Source organism: Littorina saxatilis, linkage group LG11, assembly GCF_037325665.1.
Source record: "Littorina saxatilis isolate snail1 linkage group LG11, US_GU_Lsax_2.0, whole genome shotgun sequence".
NCBI classification, from domain to species: Eukaryota; Metazoa; Mollusca; class Gastropoda; order Littorinimorpha; family Littorinidae; genus Littorina; species Littorina saxatilis.
This window is the reverse complement of record NC_090255.1, coordinates 24018370-24027208: the sequence shown is the minus strand read 5'-3', so window position 1 is coordinate 24027208 and position 8839 is coordinate 24018370.

Genomic DNA, 8839 nt, shown 5'->3' with positions numbered 1-8839 from the left:
CCTATCATGCTGTTTCTTTTACAAAACTTATAAAAACTATTATCAGGCAGCTGGCAAAATATAACTGTACTCTCTGATTATATTGAAAAACATGATTATATATAATTCATGAAGGATTATTTTTTTTATTTTTTTTTTACAAACACATATTTCCCTGTTATAAAGGATTTTCAAGCATTGCTAAAGAATCCTAATGCATCTTAAAATGTCTTATTGGTTGCTTGACATGTTAATTATGGTAAATATGTCATTTGTACTATTGTTAAACTTATCTTTTATTTCTTCTTGTTTGTTACCCCTCAATGGGCGAGGGCCGGATGAAAAGAAGCATGTATGCATTGCTTATTCTGTCACCCTCGTAAAATAAATTTCAATTCAATTCAATTCAATTCAATTCTCTTCCCCCTCTCTACCCCCCCCCCCCCACCCCCCCCCCTCTCTCTCTCTCTCTCTGTCTGGCTCTCTTCCCCTATCTCTGTTGACCAGAGTTGTCAGTATTTTCAATAATTGATCTCTCCGAGTGTCTTCACAACGTGACTTGTGCCCAACAAAAAAGATAAATGCATGGGAGAAAATATCTCGAAGATATATACACGCATGTGCCTGCGGAGATAAGTACAAGCTGTTTATTGTTGTGTTGGCTGGCGCTATCATAACCTAGCTACATTTCAATAATTTCTTAAAGCTGTTTCAGTAGTTTTCCTTTCTCTTTGTCGATTGCAAAGCCGCAGATGTTGATGTTCATGCAGGAATGCCTGACTGACTCCTTATTGCGCAGCATCGCTTTTATGAAATCACAGCTGTTATTCTTAGAAAAACACGAGCAATTCGGTTTATTTCGTGTTTTTATCAAACTTATTTCGTTTGATGCTTTCACACGTTTTGAGGCATAGTCGCGCGCACACACACACACACACACACACACACACACACACACACACACACACACACACACACACACACACACACACACACACACACACACACACACACTCTCTCTCTCTCTCTCTCTCTCTCTCTCTTCCCAAAAATATATCAGTTGTCAAAAAAGATACACTTCTTATCTTCACTTGCGAAAGATCTTTTTTTACAATCACATTTTGTCAAATATTAATTATGCATCCACTGTATGGGGTTGTGCAAGTGTGCAGTGGGCGCAGTTGCGTGGTGGTAAGACGTCGGCCTCCTAATCGGAAGGTCGTGTGTTCGAATCCCGGTCGCTGCCGCCTGTTGGGTTAAAAGTGGAGATTTTTCCGATCTCCCAGGTCAACGTATGTGCAGACCATGCTAGTGACTTCACCCCATTCGTGTGTACACGCAAGCACAAGACCAAGTGCGCACGGAAAAGATCCTGTAATCCATGCCAGAGTTCGGTGGGTTATAGAAACACGAAAATACCCAGCATGAGAGATGTTCAACGTGCGGGCTACTTCACCTTTCTTGACCTCTCACCAATTCATTGTAAAGCGCTTAGAGAACAGCAAGCGCTCTATAAATCTCCCATATTATTATTATTATTATTTAAGTGCTTATGCTTTGAAACCTTTAGCTAGTCTTCACAGAAGACCAGTTAAGTTTATTATGTTAAAAAATCACACTCCTTCAGAATCTGATTATAATGTGCAAGTATTACCATTTCAAAAAAGATTAATGTATAATAAAGGTGTTATAATGTATAAAGTGATGTTAGGGTATGCACCGTGATCATTTTAATTTGAACTATAACAGACTAAAAATCATAACACCGACTCCACGTATTGACCTTTTCAAATCAAGCCTTCTTTATTCGGGTGCGGTCCAATGGAACTCACTGCCAATTTTTCTTAAAACATAAAACAAACACATACAGCTTCAAAAAACATTATATGTCACACACAATGCAACTAAACATGTGCTGAATGGTTCATCATTCATTTAAAATGTATGTGCATGTTTAACATAATGTAATACAATGCAAATCTAAATTAAGTTATGTTAAATAATGAGAATTTTTATAATTGAACATTGTACTTAAAATGCAATATGACAATTTATTTTCAAATTTGTATCTATATCTATATATATATACGACTTGTGTCTGTGTGTCTGTGTGTCTGTGTGTGTGTCTGTGTGTGAGTTCGCGATGCACGGCCAAAGTTCTCGATGGATCTGCTTCAAATTTGGTGGGCATATTCAGGTAGACCCGGGACAGGACACAACCTGGTCGATATTTCAACACGTGCTCTCAGCGCGCAGTGCTGAACCGATTTTGTGCGCGCTGAACCGACTTTGGTTCCACCTCAGCTACCCGGGCCCCCATACCGACACACCAAAGCCAAAGTTCTCGGTGGATCTTTTTCAAATTTGGACACCGTATTCAGCTACACCCCGGACACAATATCATCGATGAGATATTTCAACACGTGCTCTCAGCGCGCAGCGCTGAACCGATTTTGGTTTTTGTGTTCATTTCACCATTATAAGTAACTCTTCCTTATCTTCTCCAGGTTTTCAGCGTTTACCTCCCTTCCTTCGTATGGTGCACTATAGTATGAGTGCAGCGTCTTCGGATATTCCCGGCGTTCTGTTACTATTTTTAGAAGGTCACCGCAGTGTCCAGAACGTAAATTGGACACGTAAATTATCCTCACTGTAAAAGTGCAAAGGTCGAATCAATTTATAGCCACGCGAAAAATACACTGTCATCTATCTCTCTATAGATACGGCTTCTCTGTGTTTGTGTGTGTGTGTGTGTGTGTGTGTCTCTCTCTATGTGAGCAACACCTGGGGATTGTTCAGTTCTGTTTGTGATGTGGTCTGGCGGCTTTTGTGTATTTGTATGTACTGGCCTTCCTTTGAGAAGCCATAACAGTTCAAAAGGGCTTACAGATAAGCTATAAATTGCTCAATCCTGTTTGAGTGGAGTTCGCCTCCAAAGGTGATTAACACGGTTACATTCGTCGACAAGGATGGGACTCGATATGGTCAGGAATGGCATTATGGCCACTGAATCATTTTCGTGCTGTTCCCATTCCACGAATCTGGGAGGGACCTAAGCTTGGCGGGTCCATTGTTCGGACCCGGCGAAGCCGGCGTACGGCTCTAAGTACTTCTTCCCGGCGAAGCCGGCTACCCGGCGAAGCGGGTATTCATTCTAGTATATATATATACGACTAGTGTCTGTCTGTCTGTCTGTCTGTCTGTCTGTTCGCGATGCACGGCCAAAGTTCTCGGTGGATCTTTTTCAAATTTGGACACCGTATTCAGCTACACCCCGGACACAACCTCATCGATGAGATATTTCAACACGTGCTCTCAGCGCGCAGCGCTGTGCGCGCTGAACCGATTTTTTTGTTTGTTTTTTTGTTGTTGTCGGGATCCACTACCAGTAACTCTTCCTTATCTTCTCCAGTGTTTTCAGCCGCGATTATCTCCCTTCCTCCGTGTGGCGTCAATCCATATTCCCGTTACTACGTTACTATTTTTAGAAAGTCACGGCACGTTACTATTTTTAGAAGGTCTCCAGTGTCTATATCTATCTATCTATCTCTTTCTCTGTCTCTCTCTTTCACTCTCTCTTACTTTTTATAAGAAATAGGAGGCAAGACTTGACAATAAGGTGTTCAATTTCTCTAACAAGACAAAGGTTTTCAAGTGAGAAATTTCGAGAACAGAGAGCAATGAAATATGCATTCACGTAATGATGCTGGCAAGAAAGTAAGTCCAGTGCAAAGCTAAAAACCAAGAAGTCCATGGACTTGCTTCCATTTGCCAATTTTTTGCTTTGATTAAATTTTTTTAAGTGGACTTACTTTGTTTAAAAAAATAATAATAATTGATCGCACAACTTAGAAATTTTGACAAAAGATGCGCCTTTGTTTTCTATGCAATATAATACGATAATCTCATTTTGACCAAATTTGGACTTACTGCCTTCTACCAATACACAGCAGAAGAAAATGAAAGTTTTACGCCCTCACGGCAAAGCCATTAGGGGCATGTTACACGGGAAATCCCGGCTTTGTATGAAAATAAAAAATAATAATGCGGGGGGGGGGGGGGGGATGTAGACAGCTGGCTGCCGGCTGCTAGAGGAGACCTGAAATGGGCTAGGGACCGGGTTGGGTCGTCTTGGGTCAGTGCTGAAATGGTTACTTTTTTGGCTGTTGGCCGAACGGACACCCGGGCTTCATATTTTTGCATGCATGTATTCGTGTTTCAATACACAGCAGACAGTGTCACAGTAAATATATAGGGTGTCTCAACAAAAATTACCCAAAAAGACATTGAAACATCAGTACCGAGAAATGGAAAAACTAAGAGAAGGGACAATGAAATCCGAATGACAACAGGATGGAGCCCCACCACATTCTCAGAGAAATCCAGAACATCCCACATGAAACATTCCCCAATGTACTTAACATTATGGCAATGAGGATGCAGTCTGTCATTGAAAAACGGGGTGGCTACATTGATCACGTGGTGTGAAGAAACAGACGATCTCAACTGAAAGCTGTGAACTGGGGACAAAACTTCTATGAACTGACTACAATATCACGCAAAAATGATTTCAACAAAGTTTCTGACTTGTCTGTAGTATTGAAAGAAAATCGGGTACTTTTTTTTGAGACACCCTGTACATGTATACACACACACGCGCACACACACACACACACACACACACACGCACACACGCGCGCGCGCGCGCATGCGGTCCTGAGCAAACACAGTGTCACAGTCAAAGAATGTGTTGTGTTTTTAGTGTGTGTTTTTTGGCTCACGTAAGTGTAGCCTATGCGATCGTAACTTTGTCTGTCTGTGCGTTTGTGCGTGTGTGTGTGTGTGTTTGTTTGTGCGTGTGTATGTCTGTGGTAGAAACTTTAACATTTCGTCATTTGAAGACGTCACATTATGACGTAAGAGGGTTAGACGTCACGCGAAGGAATTACTGAAAGTCTCGGTCATTGTTATTTTGAGCGGACCGAGACTAGTTGGCAGTCGTGTCCCTGTAAGTACGTACATGAGATCAGGTAATGTAAGTCCGTGATGCAGACAGACAGATCTAGATCTACTGTCTCGCTTTCTTGCACAGTGTCACCTATGCTTACTGTCACTTGTGTGTGTGTGTGTGTGTGTATGTGTGACGGAGTGATTGAGTTTGTGTTACTGTTTTTCGATTTCTTATGTGAGCCTTGAAGGCTTCGCCTCTTGTTTTTCTTAAATCAAACCAAAGGAAGCTGATCGACGCAGGCTACAGTGAGACATGTGCGTGAGTTTGCTCCGGTTCTTCGATGAAGTTAGACGGAACGCAACTTGTGTCGACAGTCACGTTTGGGTTGAGCACTGTTTTTTCATGTTTTACATGTTCATGAAATTTACATTACCATAAAGTGAAAACATCAACATCAACATCAACATTAACATCAACATCAACTACGGCTTATGGTCGTGTCTTCACCACAAACCTGCAATCAGAAATAACAACATGGCCGACAGTCAGGCTCTTACAAAATAATTATGTGACCCTCCACGACGGTATGAGTCGCATGTCACCTTTGCATGATTTTCATATGTTTACATTTTCATAAAGAATTGTTTATGCTCTATCCAGTGGTGAAAACCGTTTTAGAAAAGAGCGAAAACTGTTTGAGTTATAAGCCTGTGACTAAGGTGACCCTCACACTGTTACCAGACACTCCCCGGACTTATATTAAGCCTAACGCAGAACCGCGCGAGGTGACATGCGACTCATTTCGTGGTGGAGGGTCACATATGCACAAACAGTCAATCACTTTAACACAAAATATCATCCACATTTAGGAGAAAAACAACAACAAAAGAGAAGGAAAAAAAGTAAACATACACACACACACACACACACACACACATGTCACAAGCGGCTTTAATGTTAGCATACTTTTATGCTGTGGGGTTAAAGGTATTGTATTGGAGCGCCTGTGTTCCTCTATTTCGCCTGTCATAGGTAGACGCTGGTTAACTGCAGGTGTCTCGTGGAGCTCGTGCTCAGGTATTTCACGTGTTTTTACTTGTATTTTGTAAGGTGAACTCAGAGCTAAATTCGAGCTCGTAGATACTCCTTTTTATTCATTCGTTCTTTGCCTTTAGCCGAGGAAAGATAGCTTGCGTTCCAAGCGAATCCGTTCTTCGTTGAACGTAGGGTCTGTTTACGTAGAGCAGATGCCGGAAACCTGTTATCAACGGCAGGGGATATGTATGGCTTCTTCAATACAACCAGGATGTGGTATGTAATCATTAAATATTATGTTGTGTGTGTTACAGTTAAATTATTCTCAGGTTTAGATTTGTTTATTGACTTATGAAAACCGGTCAATCCAAGATGGCGGAATGTATAGTGTGCACGTGCGTGTTTGTAACTTTGTACTTGAACGGTATGAATTTGTGAGTTTGTTTTGGGGAATGGTTTGGTATGTTATGGAATGAATATGTTTTGGTTGAAAGGAGAGTGATTGACAGTTTTGTTTATAGAATGAATTTGGTATTATTCGTTGGACTTCATACTTAGCAGAATTAAATGTATAAGTCCGTTGGTATGTGTGTTCGAGATGCATGAGAGTGAGAGTAGAGAGTTATGTCCATTTAATCCTGCACTTGGTTGTTAAGTTATAAGGACGGGTGGGCGATGTTACTGTTACCGTGAACTAAGTCTTGCGTTTGTGGTGAATGTCGATTTCCCTGTTAGGCTAAGGGAGACGACTCCATTAGATTCCCCCTGTACTGGAAGTGTTGAGCCACGCAGTGGCGGGTGAGAGAGGAGATTCGAGCGAGACACAGACCAGACAACACCTGACACTGACAGCATCGACTCTACGACCGTCTTCAAGACTTGAAGACGTTCGTGTTACAGCCTTTAACGGTAAGTCCGTTAGAGGCGTTTGAGCTTAGCTTCCCCCGGGGAGCTCAGCATTATGAGAAGTTAATGTAGCAAACGCAAGGCGGCTGGGTGAACCCCGGCCGCAGTGCGTGTTTACATTTGTTATGTGTTGCGTGCGTACCGTCCTGTCAACCGTCCTGTCATTTATGTAAAGCTCGGCTTTCACCACAATGGTGTCAGAAGTTCGTCTAAAGAACCTGCGCCGGCGTAAGTGTAGCTGTGTTATTTTTTTTTGCTGAGTTTCTGCGGGAGGGAATGCCCTAACGGACATAGGAGTCCCTGACACGAGTTACTATCTGGGTGGGCGTGTCAGTCGTCAGTTTCTGTGGTATGTTTCGGCATACATGTGTGTCCGTCTTGTCTATTTTTTTGTGTTCTTTTTTCTCTGCTACAACAACACCGGGTCACCACTGCATGGTTTTTTTGGTATTGCACTGGGTCTGTTGACGGTGCTTTAGTTTTTTTTGTTCCATTTTTTTGCCCCCATATCAGTATACACAAAGAGCGAAAATTTAAGTTGGCGACCGGACACTACAACCATGCATGATTTTTAAATAATGTAAAGGTTGAACTGTTGTGCCGAGGACGCCCCTTTTGTGTGTACAGTATTAAGAACGAGGGGGAAGTTATATGTTTTGTTTTATCATTTTATAATCTTATTTTGGTGGTTTTTTTTCAAATTCCTACTAGGGTGATCACTATTCGTTTGTTTTTTACACTGTCATGTTGTGTTGGAGTTACTGGGTATAGGCAATAAACATTGTGTTTATAAATTTATTACTAGTGACTAACTGCACTATATACTGGCCACGCTGGCGGGTTAACAGCTTCTCTGTGCCCGTCCATGGGTTTTGTTTTTCTTCCCCATGGCTTTGGTGGTCGATAGGTATATAGGATCTGATTTGTTTTAGTGGATAGGCAGACCATTTTCCAAAATAGTTTTTGTTGGTAGGCTGACAACCACCACACCGCCGTTGTGGGCCAAGCTCAGGATGGAGGCGTGTGTACTGCAAATTTTTATATAAAAATATATGTGATTAATGTTCTGGATTCCCACTATCACTGGCGGGATAACAGCTTATCTGTGCCCGTCCATGGGTTTATTTTTGTCTATCCCATGGCTTTGATAGTTGTTAGAATGCAGTTAGGTTATTGGAATATGTCCGAAACCCATATTCTTTTCACAATATGACACCACAGCTCTGGCGGGAGGCACTATTCTGGCCTAATGGGTTTGTTCCCCGATACAAGTGTTGATTGTTTGTGCTTGTTATACTCATGTTACTAGGTTACGTTTTACAGTACTGTGTTTCGCATTTTTGCATTGTCATGTTGTGTTACAGTTATTGGGAATAGGCAATGAACATTGTGTTTATAAATTTACTACTAGTGACTAACTGCACTATATACTGGCCACGCTGGCGGGTTAACAGCTTCTCTGTGCCCGTCCATGGGTTTTATTTTTATGCCCCATGGCTTTGGTGGTCGACAAGTATGTAGGATATGATTTTTCGTAGTCGATAGGCAGCCCATTTTTCCAAAATAGTTTTTGTTGGTAGGCTGACAACCACCACACCGCCGTTGTGGGCCAAGCTCAGGATGGAGGCGTGGGTACTGCAAATTTTTATATCAAAATATATGTGATTAATGTTCTGGATTCCCACTATCACTGGCGGGATAACAGCTTATCTGTGCCCGTCCATGGGTTTATTTTTATCTATCCCATGGCTTTGATAGTTGTCAGAATGCAGTTAGGTTATTGGAATATGTCCGAAACCCATATTCTTTTCACAATATGACACCACAGCTCTGGCGGGTTTTTACAGTACTGTGTTTCGCATCCCTGCTGGCGGGATCACCGCTTTTCTGTACCCGTCCAAGTGGAGTGTACCTTCCAGCAGTCAGCTGAGCAGCGACGCCGAGGGAAGATCCACACCCCAACGACAG